At 42.9% G+C, this 25,502-nt stretch overlaps 1 long non-coding RNA gene across 1 annotated transcript; it reads right to left on the bottom strand.

The window, feature by feature from the left end:
- Positions 1–5,895: 5,895 nt before the first annotated feature.
- On the bottom strand, positions 5,896–6,515 carry LOC125438134. Its single transcript, XR_007245294.1, has 2 exons — positions 6,372–6,515; positions 5,896–6,089 (listed from the first exon to the last, which is right to left on the bottom strand). It is a non-coding gene; the product is annotated as an uncharacterized LOC125438134 (long non-coding RNA).
- Positions 6,516–25,502: the final 18,987 nt, after the last annotated feature.

Genomic DNA, 25,502 nt, shown 5'->3' with positions numbered 1-25,502 from the left:
TGTCTTAATAATACCAACAACAAACAATGGTATGGCGAAGCAGTGACAAACAGGAAAACGCGACCGCACCACACAATACTGCGCTCAGGCACAGATACATCAAAAGGATATTAATGACAAAGTCATTAGTCATTCACTATAACAATTATAGGCTCATTCACTCAGATCTACCAGACCACGCCACACAGCCTGGAAAACCTACTCACAACCAGTTTCTCTGTGATACACTCTGCAGATGCCAGCCATACAGATGGTGGCTTAAACATTAGAACAAGATCTACCAGACCACGCCACACAGCCCAGAAAACCCACAACAAATCCTCAGTTTCTTCTTGGGATACACCTCTGAAGATGCCAGCCACAGATGCTGGTGAAACGTTAGGAACAAGATCTACCAGACCAAGGCCACACAGTCTGGAAAACCCACCACAACCAGAAGTAGGGGGAATGTTTAGGTGAGGCCATCACCTTGTGAATACCCACTGCAAGGACAACAATTAAAGAGTGAATGACCCATTACATTAACAGAAATCCAGGTACAAAAGTCCCCAAATGAACTGTTATTTTCCTCACCAACAGAAACCACTGAAAAGAGCTCTAAGTCTCAGGAAGTAGGAGAAATCCTTCAGCCCTCCCACCATCCCTCCTCCAGACTCCCCAAACACCATCCAGTCAAAAGATGCTGGACTCCAACCTGCCCAGAACTCATACCTGGCAGTTCTTGCACCCACCTAAGGGCTGCAAGGGCTCTGAACAAAAGCAAAGCTGCCAGCATCCCCACCCACCCCTCGCCATTGGCAAAGGCTCTGGCAGCAAGTCCCCACCCAATCAGAGGTGTAGGCCTCTCCTCTGTCAGAATCACACGAATAGAATAGCAACATAAAGTTTTAGAATGTCAAGGAAGCCTTTATTAATTTTACTTTATTTATTTTAAATGTTTCTTAACCTCCTTTCCATTTTGCAGAACTCAAGGGGTCTTACAGTGTAAATAAAATGGATATTTTAAAAATCTTGTTTTGAGTAATAAAGTAAGCAATTCAATGATTGTGTACAGGGTTGTAGAGCCAGTGGAATTGAATGGAACCCAGAATCCCAAGGGATGATAGATCACAAAAATCCAGAGGGTTGATGTCATTAATCCTTTCTGACTCCAAAAGACAGAGTCTATCTGGATAAACAAAGCAGGAAGGGGAGAATCTTCCAAAGAGGGGCTAATGCTGCAATTTTCAGGAAACTTTGCAGGAGCCTAGTATTGCAGGTCACTGGGAGGAATGCCTGCCCCAGGTTTACAACCACTGAGCTCAGACCTGCCGTCCCTTCCTTTTCATCCCCATAGCAAATGCAAAGCCCGTTTTGCAGACAGAAGAGGTGGAAAGAGAAAGGGGATTTGCTTTGCATCCCAGAGGAGAGGAGCAAATCCTTTAGCTGAGGAAAGGTCCCTACGCCTCTGACCCACTGGGAGTCTTGAAGCCAGTTACCTTGTCTCTTTTAATCGCTTCTTTCCAGACTCCAGACGGAGTCTCTCCTCTGCTGCGTTTTGACCCACGTGTTGCCTGCCAGCTGGCCTCGCCTCAGCTCCAGAAAGTTCTGTGTGTGTGATGAGGGGCGGAGAGAGAGCTGAAAGTCGACTGCTGAGAGTCGACCGCTGGCTGGCCGCCCACCTCCTCCTTTGTTTACCTTCAACTTCCTTCACAGCCTGAACTCTGAAGGTGCTGCTGGCTGCAAGTCTGTTTGCCTGGTGGGCAGGATGCGAGCGGTCGCGAGGGGAAGGGGAGGGGCCAGGCTAGCCCTTAGCAACCCCTTCTCGGCACTAAAAAAAATGAGTAACCACCTCTCGGGAGCCGGCTGCATCCCACCTCTGCACGTGACTACATCCCTCGCATGCCCCCACGACTAAACGGTCTCATGTCTCCGCAGCTTCCATCCTGCCCAATGGACGTTACGCTAGTGGACTTGAATGGAATAGCCGCCGCTAGCCGATCAGATCTTGGGAATGAAGCAGGGTCAGCCCTGGTAAGTATTTGGATGGAAAATCACCAAGGAGATCTCAGGTTGCTACCCAGAGGCAGGCAATGGCAAACTACCTCTGAACATCTCTTGCCTCTTGAAAACCCTAGGGTTACTAAGCAAAGGTTGCTCTGCATTTTGGCAGCACTTTTCACCACTAAAATTGTTTTCATGAGAGAGATAGAGAATCCAGTCAAAAGTTAAGTCTGCAAACCCCCATTAATTTCTACTCTACAGTAGCAGACAGGAACACTTTCTTGGCAGTAAACCCCATTGAATAGATCTGAGTAGGATCCTGAGCAGATCTGCTTAGGAGGATTGGGCTTCTCAAGGTTAAGTATGTCCTTTTCTCCCAACTGAAACCAATGAACTTAAGCATCGCAAGCCATGTTGTTCAGGACCATAGACCATGCCTTTATGTCGCCATGACACACTTCACACAAATCTTTATAATCAACATCAAGAGGATTCTACCTAACCCCCACACATAATTTCATGAATCATGTATGTACTCTATCCAAGCTTTCGATTTCAGTATCTACTTATGTATGGAAAAAAGCTGAAAATATAAATGCACATTTCTGTTGTGGTAGAGACCGATGTGCAGGTTGCTGCAATGTTGCTACATGGCAGAATTTGAAGTCTCAGTTCACGGTTCCTTTGATGTGTCCTGTTGGCAGGTGTAGCATAGTGCCTTTGAAGACAGAGCCATAATACTCTGCTATGGTCACTTTCAAACCTCAACCTCAACCTTCATTCATTCATTCATTCATTCATTCATTCATTCATTCATTCATTCATTCATTCATTCATTCATTCATTCATTCATTCATTTTATTTCATATCCTCTGCCTCCCCTGGCCAAAGCTGAGTTTAGTTTGATTTTGCCTTTGAACATCCATGATAGTGCTTAATGCCTGAATAAGATGCACATATCTATAATGAAGGACAAAACTACAGGAAGGTTGTTATATAGCAAAGTGCAAAAGGGTTTTCCTACCAAAAGATTCTATAAAAAAAGCATGACGCTATTTCAGGGCGACTCGAAGTAAAACTGGCTCGGGACAAAACCCGAGTTTCATGCCTCTCCCTCGCCTCGCCTGCATGGGCTGCCAATTCTCCCCCCACCATGACCAAACAATGATTTTTTGTACCAGCTCACAAAAAACACCTCCCTCCTGTCAAAACATAAGCTACGGCTCTCTCCCCCACCAACTCTTTTCCTAATTTCTAATCACAACAACCCTAATGAGGTAGGGCTGCACCCTGATAAACAAACCCAAGCCAGTGCAAGTGGGTATTAAGCATGTAAATCTCTCACAAATCACCCCCCCAGCAAAAAAACATTTACTCAAACAAATGTCAGCATCATCTCTCACAAAACACTTCCAGTTGAATCTGTTCACTCCACAAACAGCATCACTTTCAATGGTGTTTAAACTAGGTTTCCATTCCTCTTTTCAACCTACCTTAAAGGGAGAATCCTCAGGGGTCCTCAAGTTAAAACAAATTGAAAGTGATGCTGCGTTTAAGGCTTGATTCTCCCTCACCCTGAAACAGCATCACTTTTGAGAGTTGGAGATTCAGGATGAAAACAAACAGCAGATTCAGCTGGAATTCAAGCAAAATTTGGGCACTTTCAGACAAAAAATTGTCCTGATTATGTCCTGCCCAAATATGAACAAATGCGAATGCAAGGTATTTTGCCTTTGGGGGGTATTTTGGTGTTTTTTTTACCCGCAGGAGCACATTTTAAAGCTAGCTGCATCATGATTTCATGGGCATCATCTTCAGAGACTGCTCTGATGATAACCACCCGAGTTTGGCTTACGTTTGTTTCAGGGCAGCAAAGTTATGGACCCTCAAACGGAATGCCCCCATCCGGCATTGTTTTCAACCGGAGCTAACTCGAGATGGGGTTGGCTAACGCATTTGAGGGACCATGGGAACTTTGGTCCCCTGAACATGACTTCTCACCAAACTTGGGTAGCATCATAAGAATAGTTAATAGATGATACCCTGAAATTTTGGTGTCACTTCAGCTTTAAAAAAATACACCCTTCCAGGCACCCCAAGAAATTTGCCCAAGATTCTTTGTTTTGCAGTGACTTTGCTCCATTGTAGCCATAATGAAGAGGAATTTCTGGAGGCAGGCTGTACATTTTTTGAAGATAGAGGCTCAGACTTTCAAAGTGGCTCCAGGAGGGTTCTCCTGGTAATAGCATCCAAGCTTGGTGAGCTTTGCTTCTGGAGTGGGGGGGGGGGGGGGCGAGTTGAGATAGTTCTGAGAGAACTCAGGCCACAGGCTTTCTACGCGGCAGGAGCCGGGAAACAAAATAAGCCTTTGGGGCTCCATAAAATTGAACCCCCCAGAAGCAAAGGTCTCCAAACCTGGATGCTATTACTCAGGAGGCCCTCCTGGAGCCATCCTGAAAAGTCTGGTGCCTCTATCTTCAAAAAAATGTGCAGCCTGCCTACACATTCTGTGAAATTCCCCATTGGCTGGAATACCGGAGCAAAGTCACTGCAAAACAAAGAATCTTAAGTACATTTCCTTGGGGTGCCTGGAAGAAGATGTATTTTTAAAGCTAGATGACACCAAAATTTCAGGAGTATCATCTGCTAACTATTCTTATGATGCCACCCAAGTTTGGTGAAGTTAGTGTTCAGGGGGGACCAATGTTATGAGCCCCTCAAAATGGGGTAGCCCCCCATCTCACAGGTTATTAGCTCCCCATTGAAAACAATGGGGTTGGGGTCACCCCTTTGGGGGGTCCATAACTTTGCTGCCCCCCTAAACCAAACATCACCAAATTCCTCGGATAGTGTTATCATCAGGACAGTCTCTGGATGGTACCCTGAAATTCTTGGTGTTGCTAGTCTCTAGAAATGCGCCCCTGCAGGCCGGAACGCATTGAAAAGAACACTTTAAAAACTTAAAAAACCCACAAACGACTCCTGAAAATGCTGGCGCCCCCCCCATGACCAAATGATATGCGCCCGGGTTTACAGAGGGTACCCCCTCGTCCCTAGGGCAGGAACGCTTACCGCGCTATTTTTTTGTTGTTGTTTAGGGAGACACTGGCTCATTCCGCGACATGCAGAATAATGCACTTTCAGAACTGGCTTTCAATGCTCTTTGAAGCTGTGCTTGAATGGCAAAATCCACTTTGCAAACAGAAGTTGTGAGAAGTGGTTTGAAATGCATTCTTTGCGTGTGCGGAAGGGGCCATCGATTCCAAATGGACTTCAAGCGTAAGCTTGGTCGACGCTAACCTATAACAAGGGTTTTTTTTTGTTAAACTTCTCAACATTGACTATAGCAAACCTGCCAATCATCCAAAGACTGCATTTTAAATGCCTGAGTCACAACCTGAAGCCAGGTACTAATTCGCAGAAGAGACCCTGTGAGCTTCAGCACACTTTTTCTAAAATGCATTTGACACCTTAAAACAGTAAGCAATGCTTAAGTGATGCTTAGCAGCATTTGGATGGCCAAATATGCTTGACTATATGGCACATCCCAAAAGTTACCTTTTAATCACAATATCACATCTCACCTTAGACTGGTAGTTTAAGTGTATGATATCACTCAGGTTGTGCAGAAATAATACTGGTCTCTGATGGCTGGGATCTGGACTCTAAGCAAGATTTGTGGCAGACTATATCATGTGCAGTATGGAGTGTCTGCAAGTGGTAGGTTCCAACAATTCAAGCCACATGCTATGTCTATTTCTTCCTTCCCACCACACTTTATTCTTTAAATCCAATTCAGACAATGCATTGCCCAGGAGTGAGGGGGGAAATGAATGCATTTCTTGTATAATAAAGACAAATTGAAACAAGTAGATAGAATATCACAGTTTCAAGTAAAGAAAATGAAAGATGAACATAAGAAAATCATTTATTATACTCTCTAGATTAGATTAAATTGTTGCAGCTAGACAATACAAGAATATATCAGAGGAGGATATTTTTTTGCCATTAGCAGAGAAAAGTAGCCACAGATTTATAGGTGTCACCTGGGAATGCAATCCTTTCCAATCATTTTGAAGACAGATATCCTTTTCAACATTTTGCACCTAGTATGAAAGAAGAGAGAAAAAAGGAATTAAAACAAATTCAGTTTCTCCCCAAACTTTAAGTGACTCCCTTGGCATTAAGCTTCCTATCTCCTACCTCAATCTGTGTTCAGTATTCCAGCCCCTTTGTCCTTGGAGGAATATATTCCAAACACACTTCCATGTCTCCCACCCGCCAATGAGAATTTTCCCATTTCCTCCTTAATATACATCCTTAGCTTTTAGCAGCCCCTGCCTCCATTTTTTCTCTTAAACACCAGATCAATATACATTAAGAATTACCTTAGCTCCCTGTACAACCTGCCACTGTTCCTTGTATTTTTCTATGTGCAGATCAGAGTGCTTGCCAAGGAAATCAGCTCTCACTCTCAGCTGTACAGCACTAAAAATTTGCAGTTTCAAGCTGCCGGCAGGAGCAGCAGAGAGTGTCAGACAAGCCAGTTTTGATCTCTAGAGACACATGCCAGATGGATTCAAGCAGCCCTTCTTCTGGTAATGTGAAGCTGCTACCATTTTTTCAGAGACCTGATCTATTATAGCCTTCTTGAGCAAATGGACCCTGGGAAAATAATGTGTATGATTCTGCTTTGTTTTGCAGGGCATGTCAAACTGTCTTGTGCTGACAAAGTTGATGAACTCTCCCCCATTGCTGGTAGGAAATACTGAATTAAGTAAAAGCCATAGAATCCATATTTGTGGCCCTAAGAAGGGGAACATACTAATAAGGGCAGGACCCTCCATGGCACAGAATAGTAAGCTACAATACTGCAGTTGAAACTCTGCTCACAACCACAACCGGAAGTCTGTTTCAGGTAGCCAGCTCAAGTGTGACTCAGATTTCCATCCTTCTGAGATCAGTATTCAGCTTGGTGGGAGTAAAGTGTAGACAACTGAGGAAGGCAACGGCAAACCATCCTGCAAACAAAGCCTACCTAGTGATTTGATGTCATTCCACGGGTCAGTCATGACCTGGGGTTCTACAGGAGGCTACCTTTGCCTTTATAATAATAAGGGCTCAAAAAGAATTCAGGACAGCATGCCTGGTCCCGATCCCTTCCCTCCATTTTGTTCTGTTAACTGCCCTGCAGGCAGATAGGTGCAGCACCAGAACAGAACATGGAATAGCAAGCAAACAGCACCTGCTTCTATTATACAGAATCAAGCAAGCCCCCCCCCCCCCAAGCAGTGGAAATGTGCCATGATGGCAGAAAGTGGAAACACTATGGACAGAAATAACTATTGGGATGATCCTGTTCAGCAGGAAGATTTGTTAATTCCTCTGGTTGGAAGGCGCTTCTTCCAGATGATCTAGATTGAAGGCCATTACCAGAAGCTTTTTGAAGATTAATGGCTAGATATGTTTTTGTGATTAGAAAGTGCTCCATCCCCAAACAGGGATTTCATGATAAACGTAATAGTGCACAAACAGAGGTGTGATTTAAAGAAACATGCTAAGGATGGCAACAGAAGCAGAAGTAGAGGTAAGGGAAATGCTCTGTCAGGAGTCTCTATTTAAACAAAACAAGCAGTAAAAACCCGAGCGGCTGGTTTGTTGCACTATTGGTTTCAACCACTGAAACTTGCTGTTGGACAGTGCATCCTCAACTTTACATCTTCATGTATATCCGTGTATCTCCAGCCAAAACTGTACCTCATTTGGTTGCTCCTTGCCTGGCCTAAAACCAGGTCATCTGGTAGTGTGCCAACCATGTTGGATCCAGAAAACCTTCAGATGCATACTATATGTAAATATTCTTCTATCATATCAACTCATACATTTTTGAAGTCTGAAAAAGGATATCTATCTCTTCCAGGTGTTAACAATATGTCTTTCATATGTACTGCACTGTAGGAAATAAGACCACCACTGTGGAATCAGGTTGCCTTTTCTTTGAAGTAAGAGGAAGAGTTTCTTCCCATGGCATCACAATTCCACAAATGTTACTTCTCCAGGTATTTAGCTAGCATCCACCAACAGCCAAAAGCCTTTAGGGCTCTTTCAGCATCTTCTAGCTTTTATTGTCTATTAATGAAGTGAGTTTTGCAATCCGCTAAATTAATTCTTAAGAGAAGTTCAGCTATTCTGTTGATACCACAGATAGGATTATGAGTGTTGGAAGTGAAGGACTTTGTTACGCTGTTTCCTGCCTCAACCTACAGAGGGGGTTTTTTACTAGAGAGCTAGTGGCTAGGATAGGGACCTAGTGGGATTTGGATTACTACACCCTTTACCTCTATCATGCTGGTTCCTATCCCTTTGATGTTAGACTGATACTCTCCTAGGGACTTCCTTCCTTCCGGGCTTCTTCCTCTAATCTCTTCTCACCCACTTCTTCCCTACCATGCCTAGAGAGAGGATGGATGCTCCTCGCGATCCATCTCCATCCAGCTAGATTAAGATAGCATAGTGACTCTATCTACCTACCTTTCTATCTATAGGAATGGAGTTCAAATAATAAATACTCTTTTTTATTAGATAAGAAAACCATATAACTGACCTCGACTTTCTTTTGTGTGTAAGCTTGCCGTCACATTGGGACTCATCACGCATTACCCATGCGCCATCACGCAGGTAAAGGCTTCTGCTGTGTTCTAGCTACCCGTGTCAGCTTCTGCTAACTACTTATAAAGCGATAATCTCCAACTACCAGGAGCCTTTTCTTATCCCAGAACAGGTTAATAATGGGCCCAGGGATTTAAAAGCAAGTCCCATATTTTTTTTCTTTTTTACTTTGGTGATTGAGATCCCTGCGCGCGGAAAGAAGCTTGGCACTGACGGAGTTAAGTTTCTGCTTTTTTTCCCAGAGGCTTAGAGAGTGCAGTCTCTAGGGATTTTTTTTGACAAACTTTTCTTTTGTACTGGCTTAATCCACTCTGAGCCATTGACTGCAAGCATGACTTCTCTTCTCGATGGACGACTTCCTCTGATGGTCTTGGACGGAAGACTCGAAGCTTTCTCAGAGTGTGGCGAAACAGATTGCTGGGCATTTTTCCTGATCGCTGAAGATCTTATCCACGCCTTGGACGACATTAATAAGCCCCCCCCCTCGGTCAGGCGTGCAGTCAAGCTTAACTAGGAACGGCTTGGGAAGAGAGATCAAACTCACATGCTTGCGCTTTTATCATCCAGCTGGTAAGCTCAGACCCGCTTTCACACGTAATTGACATGACTTCAGCTAAAGAGATGCTGGACACTTTAGCCAGATTATATAATATTAGGGAGGCTATTGGTCTAATGTCCATGTTTTAAAGCGCAGACTATATTTTACTTTAAGGTACCAAGAGAGGGGACACCTTTCATGAATCAATTCGCAAAAACTTCAGCAATGTTTGGACTGCTCTTAAAAAATGAACAGCTTCAGGAAAATGTCTGCCGATCTAGATCAAAGCAGTCTTTAATATTTCTGACTCTACCAGAGACTTTTTTGCACCTCTCAAGCAAGCTAATTTGGAACAACAGAGAGGGAAGGTTTAAGAATTCTCTCAAGCTGTAGAAGAGATCAAAATGTATATTTCTCTGGCCAGGGATGTAATGGCTGGAAGAGCAGGGAAAAGTCAGCCCTCTCAGTCTTTGGAACACAATGCCTTTAAGGCATCATTCCATTCTAAACCAAAAGGGCAGACCTTTAGAAATGCAAATGACCACAGAGAGATGGCTTTTAGGAGGAAGGGGGCTCAACCCAATGCTCGAAGAGAGATCCACTTGACCACCGGAGCCAGGGAAAGTTCGCTTTGATGTGCAATTTGGCCACAGCAATAAAAATACCTTATAGGCCACGCCGTCCCAAACCAGGGATTCGTCACCTCTAACAAAGAGATCATTTTGTTACAAATGCCAACAGCCAGGTCACAAAGCTTAATCGGGCTGTTTCCAACAACAGCCAGGCCACCAGGGGAGACTTCTTCGACTAAAAAAAGATTCCCTAAGCAAGGACAATCTGAGAGCAAGCTTTTAAGAATCGAAATTTTTACACAGTGCACATAAAAGGTGACAAAAAATGACTGTTTAATTGATGAGTGGTGCCTCATGCAATGTCCTCTCAACAGATTAGACCTTGTTTGTAGACCTTGAGTAAAAAATCCCCAGAACAAAGAATTTACATGGGAAATGATAATGCATAAGTCTCTCTCATCATATTCCAGGGACTGCAGAGATCCCTAGGCTATATTGCCTGATAAATGAAGTTGCTAATTTTACCAACTGAAAAAAATGCATATTATGCACCAGAGATGACCAATTCTTTGCTGTCAATAGCTGAAATGGAAAAGCAGAATTTTGAATTGAATTTTAAAATGGAAAATGTTATGTTACAAAGGAAGAGGAATTGTGTCTCATTGCATCTCAAATGAATGGACTGTACCTCATCGCTAATCAATTGCCTTGATGTTCCTATGAATGCAGAACAAGGTGAACTTGAACTTGAGAAAAAAAATGCAATGATGATTTTCAAACCAATTTAGCAAAAAGCCTGCAACCACAAAAAATTGCTTGGAGCATATGGCATCAACGCCCTGGAGGCCACTGCAGTGCAAATGATACAATCCTGAAAAAATGCATAAAGAAGCTTTGACTAAAGATATTGTTTTTTGAAAACTGTGAAACTAACTTTTCTTGTGATTCTTGTCTACAAAGCTAAAGAAGCGCTGTGAACACACATCTTATCCTAAACAGAGTGAGAGAAAAACTAAGCAACCTCCTTCTGATCTCAGTGCACTTGACATTTGTGGGCCACTTCCTGAAACAATTGGTAAATTTAAATATTTTCTGACATTTATTGATGATTATCTCTAGATATGTAACCACATTTCTTTTGGAAAGAAAGATCTGAGACTCTTTGGACAGGTTTTAAAGACTATGTCAGAATGAGGCAGCAGAACAAGTTCCAGCGAAATATTCAAGTACTCACGTAAGCGATGGTGCTGGAGAATACACATCCAGAGCTGATGCAGGACTTCGCATGAAATCTGAAGGAATTCAACACCAGACCACGGGTTCCATATTGCCCAGCTCAAAAATGGCAACTTCAAGAAAGAGCTAATCGAGTCTACTGACCAAGGTAAAGGTGCATGCTCATTAACGCACACCTTCCCTCAGCACTTCTGGGGAGAAGGAAGTCATGATAGCATCATACATACACAGAAATAGGCTGTACACTAGAGCCACAGGCCTAACACACCTTTGAACTTTCTGGCAAGGTTACAAGCCATCAATGGCACAACCTAAGAGTCTCTTGGATGCACAGCTTATGTATATGTTTGCAAAGAAAAAACGAAAAGAGTAAGTTTGAACCAAAGAGCCAAGAAAGCAATCTTGCTTGGATATTCTGCTCAATCAAAAGCTTATGTCGCTTGATGAACGCTGATACAATAAGAGATCATGATCAAGCAGATCTGTTTCTTACTTTGAGGAAAAATGATAATGGCCATGTCTCCAGAGGGGGCACCACGCATGACCAGACCAAGCCCCAGCAAGACTGGCTGATGTATCCTGTTGCCAACGCATGCACAGAGAGATGACAGAAGCAGACTTAGATGACAAACCAAAGATGTATTTGATGAACCAGAAGAAATTCCAGATGGTAGATGCTTGAACCAGAGTACCCTACTAATACCAGCAGCAGTTGCAGAGGGGAAGAAATCCCAAGAGATGAGGGTGAGACGATCAGAACGCACAAACAAAAGGAGTACCACCTGCAAGACTGGGACTTTCCTACCAAGTAAGTTCGGGCGCTAAGATAGAACCAAACCAATGGAAAGACTCTGATAGAAATTTTTGATTCAATCTGTCAATCCCACCACCATAAGAACTTTTACTCAGCATGCGCGAGCTAGCAAGCTATGATGCAAGTTCAACAGATAAAGATCGAATCCACATTTTTTTAACAACGTTGCTACTTCAAACAGACTTTCAACAAAGTAAGGCTGACCAAATGCCTTTTATGTCAAGAACAGAAATGGAAAAGGACTTATATTTTTTTGTTTTTAATAAAGAATTGCTTTTAGTCTATGATGACCAAGGATGACTAAGCAAAGGATTAATACAATATCTGAACTAACGACTTGGGAAATTAAGCAACTAGGAACAGTTGTTGCACACTAGCTTAGAATTTAAATAGAGAGGAGAGAAAGAGCGGGGAGTTTCCTTTTGAATCAACAAACGAGAAGATTACGAGGGACCTAATCAACTTACTGGATCTCACGCCATGCACATCCAGCTCCCCATTCCCATACAAAACGTAGAAGTTGCTACATAAAAGGAAGACAATTTCTACCAAACAACTCTCTGATAACACTAAATATAAAGAAGCTCTAAATGAACTTTTTTGAGCATCAGTGCTCAGAAACCGACCAGATATAAGTACAGCAGTCGGATTACTAAGCAGAAAGACTGCTTCACCAACAGTTAAGGACTGGAATGCACTCGAAGAGCGCTTTAGATATCTGAAAGGGAACCGCGACATCTTAAACTGCCAGAACTGCCAGCTACCAAAGATGCTACACTAATAGCTTATGTTGATGCAGATTGGGCCGGAGACTCAACTGACAGAGCATCTACCAATGGGCAGATCATTTTCTTTGGCAATGGTCCTATTAGTTGGTCTAGTACCAAACAAGACATAACAGCAGCATCTACCACTGGTGAAGCAGAATATGTGTCTGCTAAGGCCTCACGCTTATCACGAGAGTTACAGTGGTTATGCCAACTCCTAAAGGATCTAGGCATAGACACACAATTCAATTTCCTATACCAGTGTATGAAGATAACCAAAGTTGCATTAAAAAAACTTTCATTCAAACAAAGAAGATGTGAAGAAAGCGCACCAAGCTACTATTGATGTGAAAGTACCACACTTAGTGAGGAAGACTGCAAAAGAATGGCTCCTCATTCAACTGGATCTACTGTCACACCACTGAGATGCTTGCAGACCTTTTCACTCAAAACCCCTACCAAGCCTGGGCCTTTTGCTTTTGAGAAGTTTAGAAGCAAGATAAGCCTGACTACCTGGAGTCAAGAAAACATCGAGAGGGGTGTTGGAAGTGAAAGGACTTTGTTACAGCTGTCGTTTCCTGCCCTCAACCTACAGAGGGGGGTTTTACTAGAGAGCTAGTGGCTAGATAGGGACCTAGGGATTTGACACCTTTACTCTATCATGCTGGTTCTATCCCTTTGATGTTAGACTGATACTCTCAGGGACTTCCTTCCTTCCTCGCTTCTTCCTCAACCCCTTCTCACCCACTTCTTCCTACCATGCCTCAGAGAGAGGATGGATGCTCCTCGCATCCATCTCCATCCAGCTAGATTAAGATAGCATAGTGACTCTATCTACCTACCTTTCTATCTAGAATGGAGTTCACTAATAAAATCACTCTTTGCCATTAGATAAGAAACTATAACTGACTCCGACTTTCTTTTGTGTAAGCTTGCCGCGTCATTGGGGACTCATCAACGCTATCACGCGACGCTATCAATGCAGTGTAAGGCTTCTGCCGTGTTCTAGGCTTCACCGATGCGCCGCTCTGCTAACTACGATAAAGAGATAATCTCCAACTACCAGGAGCTCTTATCCCAACAATGAGCTGGGTAGATTCCATATTGTAGCCTGTCCATGTTTCTGCATGCAAATGCCTCCTTGTTCATATGATGGCTGGGCCTTTGGCAGTGCTGCTGGCCTACTGGAAAGGAAGGAATGCCGAAGTCACCAAACTACCTTGAACTGTCAGAACTGATAACGGCTATGTGCCCAAATCCACAAGAACACTCCCCATGCCACCCATGCTGTTCACTATGCAGTACCTTCTTGTATACATAGGTGAATTCATTTTTGCTAAGTAATAAATATGCATTATAGAGAATAATAAGGAACCAGTAATGTAAAAAGCAGGCTATTATCCCACTCTTCAAGGCATTTCTCTTGATCTTTTGTCTGCCTGTGTGGCGGGCTGCAGGAGTTTGGCAGTTCTTAGTCAGAATGGGATTTAACATACAGTAAGTTCATAACTCACCCATTACATAAATACTCTCTCTGCTAGAGAAATATACACATATATAGTATATGTTAATGCTAGGAAAATATACAGACAGGAGGCAGTCTCGTGTGCCTGTGAAGATTTTGTTGTCAGCAGACCGGCAAAATTCTGTCAACCATCCTGGGAATGAGATCAGTGACTTCAAAAAAATGTTTTCACAGTTGCAAAAGTAATTTTTTAAAAATGCGTAAACTTGGCCTGTTGCAGCTGCAGCAGTTTTACTCTCCTGGCTTATCCTAAAGAAGAGGAGCACGTCTTGTGGAAACCAGAGTAACTACAGAATTTTGAACAGTCGGTCAGTACAAGGCTTCCTCCGCACATGCAGAGTAATGCAATTTCAATCCACTTTCACAATTATTTGCAAGTGGATTTTGCTATTCCGCACAGTAAAATCCAGCTGCAAAGTGCATTGGAAGTGGAAGGGGTCCAAGTACAGCAAAGGGCCTAGTCCTCAGTGGCATCCATGCCCTTGGGGATACATTATTAAACACTGTTGTGAAAGGTTGTGTTGAAGGCAGTTTAGAAACTTCAGCTGCCACATGATGCCGCTACATACATCTTGACATGAATGCATCTCTGTCTTCACCAGCTACTATTGAGCTTCAAGTCTTGTCCAAAATGCTAGTAGATACTAGACATTGTCCAAAATGTTTTGGTTAACTACTTGGGAGCTTATAATATTTTAGAGACTTAACAAATTGACATCAGTATATCTTCTCCTATGTGTCAGGGGTAGGGGGACAAGAAGAGCTGGTTTTTATACCTTCCTTTTCTCTATTAAGTGTCAAAGTGGCCTGCCTTGCCTTCCTCTCCCCACAACAGACACCTTGTGAGGTAGGTGGGGCTAGAGAGTTCTGAGAAAACTGTAACTAGCCCAATATCACCCACAGGCTTTATGTGGAGGATTAAACCTGGTTCTCCAGATTAGAGTCTGTTGCTCTTAACCACTATACCACATTAAAATATAGAGTTGAGGTCCCTTCTGGAGCATTCCATTAGATAAGTTAGATCTTTTGAGATTTGCGATATGGCCTCTTCAGTTGTGGGGCAATTTAGTTATAGAAGACTTACTCTAAGGCAGGGGTAGGGAGCCTGCGGCTCTCCAGATGTTCAGGAACTACAATTCCCATCAGCCTCTGTCAGCATGGCCAATTGGCCATGCTGGTAGGGGCTGATGGGAATTGTAGTTCCTGAACATCTGGAGAGTCGCAGGTTCCCTACCCCTGCTCTAAGGGAACCTAAAAATATGCTGTGATAACTAGTTTTAAGCAGCAAGTAAAAACAAATGGACTTGATTAGCTTTGCACCTGCTCAGTAACCACATTAGCATTGCCAGGCCATTGAACTTTCATGCAGTTTAAGAGGTAGTAAGTATCCCCTAGGTCTTGGCTATGTGATGAAATTGACCGACTTGTATTGTAGAACACTGAATCAACTTGCACTTTGTCTCTTTTTGCATCTGTGAAGTCAGGTGCTTCATTTAAATGACCAACATCAAATGCATGCATTGCCTGCTTTGCTGAGTTTACAGGCAGACACTAAAGGCATACAGACATCTAAGTAGTAAACCTCAACTAAAAGATGTCAATGAATTAATGTTCTTTTTTAGTATGTGCCTTTTAAAAACTAGAAACTTTGACAGATGCAGGGGCAGCTGATTTGAGAAAGTAATGTAAACATGAAAGGTAAAGGTAACGTTTTCCCTTCAGTCGTATCCGACCCTGGGGTACCACTGCAAGCAGTGATTTTATAGGCAAGCCACTTTTGTGGGGTAGTTTGCCATTGCTTTCCTCAGCTATTCTTTACCCCCTAGCTATGAGCTAGGTACTCATTTACTGACCAAGAAATGGATGGATGGCTGAGTTGACCATGAGCCAGCTGCCAGGATATATGACCCACAGGGGGCTTGAACTCCTGACCGTGTGAGTGGCAATGCAAACCAGAGGCATAGTTAGACCAGAGTGCGCCCAGTGCACACTCTGACTTTTGTGCCCTGCCTGCGGTGCCCCCCATGGCGCTCCCTGTGGCGCCCCCCACGGCACCCCTGCGCCCCCTTGGTGCCCCCCGCCGCCCCAATGCGCCCCCCCACAGAGCACCCCCGCGCACCACACCCCACTTACTTTTAGGAAAGGAGCAGGCCGGAGAAGAAGGCCGGAAGCCTGCCTGTGTTGCCTGGGCCTGGTGGGAACTACATTTCCCAGGAGCCCCTGGGAAATGTAATTCCCACCAGCCCAGGCAACACAGGCAGGCTTCCGGCCTGCTCCATTCTTAAAAGTAAGTGGGGTGGTGCTCCATGGGGGGCGCTGCGGGGGGTGCCTTGGGGGGAGGGGGATTTTTCCACCCCCCACGTGACCAGAAATGGTGCGCCTGATGCATCGCGCGCACCCCCGCTCCCTGGTGGCTTTGCCACTGGTGCAAGCACTTAACCACTATGCCACACGACTCCTAAACATGCAAGAAGGAAGTGTAATTTTGTGAACTATATGCTTCCAAATGTGTTCATATATATTCAAGCAGTTAACCAAATAAGCAGCTCGCTACACAAGGCTAATGAGGGCGACATGAGCCAAACTGGCAAGGGACTGAACAGGAATGGTTGCTGCAAAGAATGGAATAATTTCATCCACATGCATTGAAAATACACTAGTGTTCAGAAGCTTCTGCCTAAAGATTCATGAATGAGATTTTCAGGCAAATTGTTCATACTCTTTACCCCTATGTGCAAGTCAAGCACAAGACCAACTTGACTATGGTGGATTCTGCATGGGCCAAAAACAGTGGTGTGAAAACAGTGTGAAAATGGTGTAAAACCCTTTAACACCATTTAAAACCATTTTACACGGTTTTTACACCACTGTTTTGGGCCCATGCAGAATCTGCCTAAGTTGGGTTCCTTAGTGTGGGGCCAGGATCGCGTTTCTGGTCCTACACAGCTGAGTTAGTTTTAAGAAAAACTTAATTAGAAATAAAAGCAAAAGACATCTGTCATTAGAAACAAACAGACAGTTTTTACTTAGCAGAATTTAGACAAGTTACAGAAGGTGACCTCTCCCGAGGGAGAGACACGCCCCAGGTGCCCTCGAGTGATAGACACAGAATTTAGATCGTTACAGGAGGTTACCCCTCCCGGGTGGCTCTCGAAAGAGGCATGGCCAGTAGAGGAAGAACCTTAATTTTTATAGATGCAAAGACGTCACATAGTCCATCCCCTTACTCATGTATTAACCCATACTCCTTTCATGTGCTACAAGCATGTGTGTTCAAATCCCATTGGATAGAACTGGTCACATGAAGACAGTCTCTTACTCTACGTATATTCACATTCCTTCTGTTATTCAAACGCTACATGCTGTTAATGCATGGCCCTCTAGGCATATGCAAAGGACAGCCATAAAACTAACTTGCTCCTCCAAGAAAAACCTGTTTTGCTAAGTTTCTCCCAGAGAGAGCTATCCCCTTCAAGCAATGCAGGCTTGAATCTACATACTTTTAGATCATAAAACTTTTCTGTTCCCCAGCATGAAATGATTCTAACATTTTAAAAGATTTTACAAACATGATTCTAAAACAATAGAATTATAGTAAAATACTAATACAAGTAAATATGAATCACTCATTATCCTTTCTCTGTGTTCATTTAACTATATAGAAAAACACTTGTTGATTTAACTAATCACATTCATTTCTAACCCAAAAACCAAAGTTATAAAATGCATTTGTCTTCTGTCACGTAGTAACCTGTAGTTACAAGATGCTAAAGATGTTATCTTGCTGGCCTGCATAGTCACTGACAAGCTTTGACCTACTGCAAAAATGCAGGCTTTTACTGGTCACTTACACAGAAGCTCCCATTTTGATTCTTTGCAAATCCTTGGTTCTATGACTTTCATGTTTCTTGATTAAATACAATTTTTATACACATTCTGATCAGTTCCCACATTAGCCAAGAGTGTCCATGGCCCACTCTCCTCACTTCGCCCATGCCATGCGTAGGAAGGTGAGGTGGAAAAATGGCACTTCCCTCCTTACCTCCACTGCACCACAAGGAATTGTGGTGAGCCAATACTGAAAAAAAAAACCCCATGTCTTCAATCTAGATTTCACCATAAACGTATTGTGTTTTGGGGCAAGCATCTCAGCCAATCTATAAAATGTCATAACCAGGCCTTTTCATACAAAATTCATATACACCCCACCTTCCCTTCTCTGCCCGTAAAAAATCTAGCCAATTACAATGCTGTGAAGTGAGGTAAAGCCCACAAAATCTTACACTGCAATAAAGGTATTTGTCTTTAATGCGACGTATGACTGTTGTTTTCTTTGCAACAGATTAATTCAGCTACTCCCCAGTGACCTCTAAAAATGGGAATGACAGAGAACTTTGCAAATGGAAAATTCACTGTAAAATTGGATTGGGATAATAAAGGCATTGATGCATAAGACATATGATCTTTGAATTTTCTATTTTGACACTTGACTGCTGGAGAAATATCTGTTTATTGGAAATGGTCCTGGGTTTGCCTGCAGAGAGGGGTAGAATCATGAGAACATGGAAGTTTTGTTTAATTGACAAAATGAATAGCCACTTGTGGTCTTGTCCTCCGTGAAAGCTGTCCCTAAGAGGGGCCATCACTACATCCTGTGATTCCACAAGTACTGTTCGTGGAGTGAAAAGCTTCCTTTTGTCTCCCTTAGCAACAAGGGCACGATAGAGGACATGGCTGTGCCAGTTAAAAAACGGCTATCACCCTGCCTGCAGGACTTTAAAGGAGATTTCTCTGATTAACAACATATGAATTAAGTGGCACCACCATTTCCCACAACAATGCCTTCAGTGTTTTCTGTGGCTATTCCAGTTTGACTCCCATCTACATTTAACTAATACAGGCTTTAATGAATTGTTCAGGTGGCAGGACTAATCTCAAGTACAGCAAAGTCTGATGCTTTATGATATTCTTTTTGTGTTATTATAATATGATGCATACAGTTGGCTGACTTTCATGTAAAGAGAGGCAGCGGCGAGCAAATAACCTGAGTAGCTCAAGCATAAGGTATTTTTATTCAATCGCGCCCTTTACTTCAGATTAGGATCATGCCTTTTCTATAGTGTGCGTGTTACTTTTGAGTCCTTAGCTCACTCTTGGAAAACTAACACTTCTCGACGTCTTTGACAAGTTAAAATAAAAAGCCATTAGACTCTCTTGAGCTTAGATCTCACTGGGAAGCAGAGTTTTATGTAAATGCCTATCTTCGGTGTATATTTAATTCCTACAGGGAATCAACAACACAATGGCTAGTAAATACATCACGATGAAAGTAACATTTAGAAATGAACATTTTTGTGGCATAAAAGCAAGGGATGAAATATGGAAAAGGGTAATAAGGACAAGAGGACTATCCAAAGATGACAAAAAGCTAACCAAAGCAGGGTCCCAAAATACTACTGTTCTAAAATGAGAGACTGCTTCAATTAAGACAACAGAACAGAGACAACCTGTCGATGTATTTTTTCAACATGAAATTAATACAATTACTTTCACATTTTTTAAAAACAATTATTTCATGGGTGTCTTCATAAAATAAAATCGTATGTAAAATATAATGGTACAATTTTGTGTACAATTGTATACAGACTGGTGTGGTGACTGGAAAGATCAAATTTATAACGCCATAAGTGCTTGCCGTTATGTTCTCCTCTGCCACTTTTAGCTGGCCTGCCATCATTAATAAAGATAAATATAACTTTTACTGGTCCTTAAGGGCCTGCTGAAGGAAATAAACTAACCTAGGAGGACCTATTGCATCTAAGTAAACAGAAAGGTTGTAAAACCTTCCACCTCAGACTGTCAAGAGTACTGCAAATTAACATTGCAGACAATAGGGCCTTTGGAAGCGAACTTAATCCACCCCCTGTATCTACATGAGGGCCATGCATAACAATGTAGGAGTGGGGGTTTCCATTAGAGTTTCCTCTACAGGCTGTCAGTTGTTAGAAGAAATAACAATTTCCTATGCATGAAAGCTTCCCCCTCCCACAAATGTTCCCACTGATGTGTAATAGAAGTGACTTTACTTGAAAAAAAAAGAGCACATACTGCCCTCTCCTATCTTCTTGTGTGTATTCCCTCCCCAGTTTCTTTGGCCTGAGATAGGACTTTGGGGAGAAAGGAAGGGAAGTACTTTGGCCACAGACCCCCTACTAGTTTACCTTGTGTGGATTATCTGTGCAGGTGTTAATATAATTAAAGGTGTGGTAGCAGATACAATCACTTAATAGCTTTTCCTATATGGAGATTACCTAGGTAGAGAATGCCGGGGAGTACCTGAAGAATAGGCATGTGAGTACCTTATTAACATATTACCATTCAGAGGCAGCTGCATATCTGGAAGGAGGGGAGACCCTTAAAGAGCCTATTCATCTATGTTAATGGGCCCATTGCACAGTACATTGTGTGGGAAATTAAGTCTCTGGCTGTGAACTTCCTGTGCTGTACAAGCTGTCTTGACTCCGTCCTCCCACTCCCCCATTTTCTTACTGCCGTGGTGTTATTATCTCCTTCTGGAAATAAAAACAATCAAGTTCTCTGATCAGAGAAGCCAAAACATTCTCCAGATAGCAAACTAGTGATGCCGGTTGAAAGTTCGTTTGGTTTTCCTTATTCCGTGGGTGGGCAAAGGATATTTGTAAATTAAAGTAAACCCTAAATTAACATCACGACCCATCAAATTAGCTGAGCTGTCATGTACGTGACAGTCTGGAGTCCGGACCCACCCATCTCTCACTTTCTTGTAAAATAGATACAGTTTAAATTGCTTTTTCTGTTTATTGCTAGCCTTGGAATTATTCCCCCCCCCCCCCGAGATAATTTATTCAAGTGAGATGTGATTTTGTTTTAATGTGGAATAGGCCACAGGGATGGGACTACTATCCTTGACCAAATTAAGGAATTATGAACTGGTGCAGTGAAAAAACCATATTAAGAAGCATCCCTATGTAAGTATGCATGTTTGGATCTTACTGGCATCCATTCCATTTCTAAGATATGTCACAGTAAATGCCTGTAATTAAGTGGTTGTCATGACTCAAAGGTGAACCTTGAAAATCCCAGGAATAAAAAATTATGTGCGTTCGAAGAGAAAGTTTGTAATTACTGGCAATATGGTAACTTAAATGCGGGTTATCAGCATTTGCTTGTGGGTATGTCTGAACAGTGGGGAAGTGCAGGAGCACTCTGAATGAAGCAGGTTACTCAGAAGTAAAACTCATTTTATTCAACAGGGCTTACTATGAGAAAAGTGTATTTTTAGGATTGCAGCTTCTGTATCTTTTCTCCCTAAGCATATATAACAGTGATCCAGACATATCACCATTCCCACACGAATGTCAACTATCTTCAAATTTGCAGACATTAACTCTGATATGCCTGATCAGTATATCCAAATGTACACATGTGTGTGAATATCAATGCTTACATATACACGGAGTTCTCTCTATATAAGCATACATATAATGCAGCTGGGAATTACATTATCTGTATTACTTTTCTACATAGCTAGTGCCATAAGTCTATAAGAGAGAATTGCATTGCAACAGATCTTTATCTTTTCTTTACCTCTTCAGTGCTGCTCACCAAATCCTCCTCCTCTGTATCATCGTCATCACTACTACAATCATTATCATCATTACCATCATCACGCCCATAAAAAGAAAGGCTTAATGATCACAACTGATTACAACTCAATTAAGAGAGACCATCCAGAGTATTTTTTTCTTTAAAAATCCATTCATCCCTTTCATTTGAACATAATATGTTCCAATATTTAGCATATTAAATGAGTACATGAGAATATTTTAATTCCATTGGTCGTGTCTTATATATTTATGCTATCCCTTATCAATAGCATAAGCGAAATGCCATTTTACCCCATGTTGTATCCAAACTTTTTAAAAAAGAAACAGCCTAGTTTACTCAGCTTATAAACACACTAATTGGTACCAATCACAATAATTTTTATTTCCAATAGACTGTTTACATGGTTTTTGTTTCACCTTTTGTAGTACATTCCAATTGTATTTATAATGGATATTATGGTGATGCACTGAAATTTGAGTTAGTTCATCTGTGGTTAATTTTGTTGTTCTGTTCTGTCTTTGTTATTGCACCTGTTTGGATGCTTTGTTATATTCAGTGCCGGATTCCGCTGGTCTCAAATGGAAATGTATTTCTGCTTAAACTTATTTTGTTAGCCTCCCAGTAGGGATAGAATGTCCAGTAAGTACATCTCACCTACGGCAGATAGCAGAAAAAGATACTTTTTTTGTAGACCATTAAAATTCTGACTTCCTGAATGAGCAGAGGAAGTTATGACAACATAGGCACACAGCTGAGTTTTCCCTCCTTCCTTGAGAACATGAAGTGGATAGGTGAGGAACTGAATAGGGTAGAAATCTGATTCTTCAAGGATTCCTGGACGAAGGAGATTGTTTGGATCTTTTCCAGTGTGGTTTCAAGCCTGGTTATGAGACTGAAACAATCTTGATTGCCCAAGTAGATGGCCTGTGTTGGGGAATGGATGGCAAGAGTGTGACCCTGTTAATCCCCCAGACCTTTCAGTGGCTTTGGGCAACATGTATCACAGTATTCTTTTGAACTACGAACAGTACCTCCTCTATAAGGCACATCTTCAGCCCTTTCAGCCATAACCTCCCTAATATGACTTTATCTTTCGAGGCCCAGATCTGGGAAAAGGAATAAACTACCTTGTTCCTCCTCCTCCTCTCACATTGTCTCTGGCAAGCTCTTTCTTACAGCAATAGGCTCTGTATCCAGCCTATCCTCCCCAGCCCAATTGCAAAGTCATTCTTTTACTCCCCACCCCCTTATTCCAGAGTCCATCTCTTTTCTAGTCACTCAGCCTTTTTCAGCGACCCACTTTCCCCTGCATCTGGCTCTTTCCTGATCCACTGTTATTTTTCTTATAACCTTCTTCTTCATGCCTTCTTCAGGGGATCCTTTAATCTGCTCTAGTCCCTTTCCCGTTCCAAATGCTGGTTGAAGACAACATTGTCAGCCAGGGCTTTGTGGCTGGCCTAGAAATGATTGCTGGCTGCATTCCTTACTGCGCTTTGGCAAGTAGTTTCTCTCCACTTTGGATTGCCCCCCACCCCCAGATGCTCCTGATTCATCAGCACTCAAGGGGTTGGGCCCCATGCCATTGGCTGAATTTTTGGAGCAGCCTGCCCTGGCCTTATTGATTGACTGTGATGTGTCATCCTCCTGACAGGCGCTCTCTCTCTCTCTCTCTCTCTCTCTCTCTCTCTCTCCCTCCCTCCCTCCCTCCCTCCCTCCCTCCCTCTCCCTCCCTCTCTCTCTCCCCTTCTCCCTCTGATGACTCTGTGACCAGTAAGATGACATTCTTTGGGGCATGGGTGGGGAGAATTACATCATAGGCCAGGGCCAATGAAAGCCTAGACACCTGACCTCTCTCTCTTTTTTTTGTTTCATTGATAAGTTGCTTTTGGGATTGGAACTACCTTTTAAGATTGGGACTGGGAGGCACAACTTTGCAGTGGTTTCAATTTTTCCCAAAAGATCTCTTTCAGAAGGCAGTGTTGGGGGAACTGCTGTTCATCCCTTTGGCCTCTGGCTTGCATGGTACTGGTTTCCAATGCCTGTGTGGCCTGGTTTCCAATGCTGTTTAATTTACACATGAAATTCCTGAGTTAGGTCATCTGGAGATTTGGACTAGGTTGACGTAGGTATAGATTTTTTATGGGGTGGGTTCTGGGGGAAGGGCTATGTCCCCACCCACCCCTGGGGGCATGGCCACACCTTCCAAAGCCCCGCCCCTGGCCTCAGTGCTTATAAAAGCAGCTCTCTGAGGTCGGGGTTGGCAGACTCCCCTGCCCCCCCCCACCGGCTGGGCTCCCAGCTGGCCGCCAGCAGTCCCTTCTGCCCTCCCCTCTGAGCAGAGGCATAGATAGGGAAAATGGAGCCCGGTGCAAAATCCAAGTTTTGCGTGCCCCCACCCCCATGGGTTGCTGCCGTAATGCTGGAATCCACCCCCAAACAGCATCATTTTCAATGGTGTTTAAACGAGGGAGCCTAGATTCTCCTTTTAAATCCATCTTAAAAGGAGACTCTGGGGTCCCCAGTTAAAACAACATTGAAAGTGATGCTATTTTGTGATTGATTATTCCCCACCCTGAAACAGCATCATTTTCAATGTTTAAACTGTGGATCTCAGTTTCTCCCTTTAAATCCATGCCAAAGAGGGTGGATTTAAAATGAGAATCTGAGGAAATTTAAGGGGGGGGCTGCTGTCAGGGGTGCAACTGTTAAGATAGCAGGACCAAACTTTCAGGGTATCTTTAGGAGACTCTCCTAATGATACCACCCAGGTTTGGTGAAGTTTGGTTCAAGGGGTCCAAAGTTATGGACTCTCAAAAGTGTAGCCCCCATCTTTTATTAGCTCCCATTGGAAACAATGGGGGATGGGGCACCTCCTTTGGGAGTCCATAACATCCAGTGACAAGCTAGCAGAAATATACGTAATTGATGCATTTTATAAGGTCACTGGACTATTAGGATTACAATATATTTGGGTCATATCTGAAAGGTCATATTTGAAAGAACAGAAATTATGTTTCTCCTTTAAACAGCTCCTGTAACAATAGTTCATATTAATGTAATATAGTTTTCCTAATATACTAATTAGGTAACCACACTGCCATTACTGCTGGCGCAGGAAATGGCATCTCATCAACAGAAATCTTTTTTATTGCCACCTACAATGCTAGCTATACTGCTTTTGACCACGCATTGATAACAATACTTAGCACTATATTTCAAATGCTACGCCTGTCTTCACTCTTATTGATATATCATGCTGTGTGACTAGAAAACTACTCCCTGCTCAAGTGGATCCATCCTGACCCATAGGTAAGAATCACAGTACCTCGTAGTGAACTTGCTTTCTCTCATTATGATGATGAAAGCAGTCAAGACCTCTTTTCCTGAGAGATTTCTCCACATGTGCAGAAAAATATGACTTTGTGAAATAACCAAAAGAAATATGGGAGAAGGGAATATGATTTTTTTATTGAATAGGACCTTCAGGGAGACCTGATTCAGACAAAGGCCAGAGAACATAGAGGAAAGATTACCAGTTCCCCTTGGCCACTGGTGGGAAATGGGGAGGGTAGTAGGGCTGTCAGCTCCAGGTTGGGAAACTCCTGGGGATTTGAAGATGGAGCCTGGGAAGTACATAGTCCTCAGTAGGATACAAGGCCATGGGGTCTGCCCTCCAACATATCGATTTTCTTTGGGGTAACTGTAGTCTGGAGATGAGTTGTACTCATGGGGGTGGGGGGTCTGCAGGTCC

The sequence above is a fragment of the Sphaerodactylus townsendi genome, linkage group LG08 (genome assembly GCF_021028975.2).
Source record: "Sphaerodactylus townsendi isolate TG3544 linkage group LG08, MPM_Stown_v2.3, whole genome shotgun sequence".
Taxonomy (NCBI): Eukaryota; Metazoa; Chordata; class Lepidosauria; order Squamata; family Sphaerodactylidae; genus Sphaerodactylus; species Sphaerodactylus townsendi.
Note: the sequence above shows the minus strand (reverse complement) of the source record. Positions and strands in the feature narration are given on the sequence as shown.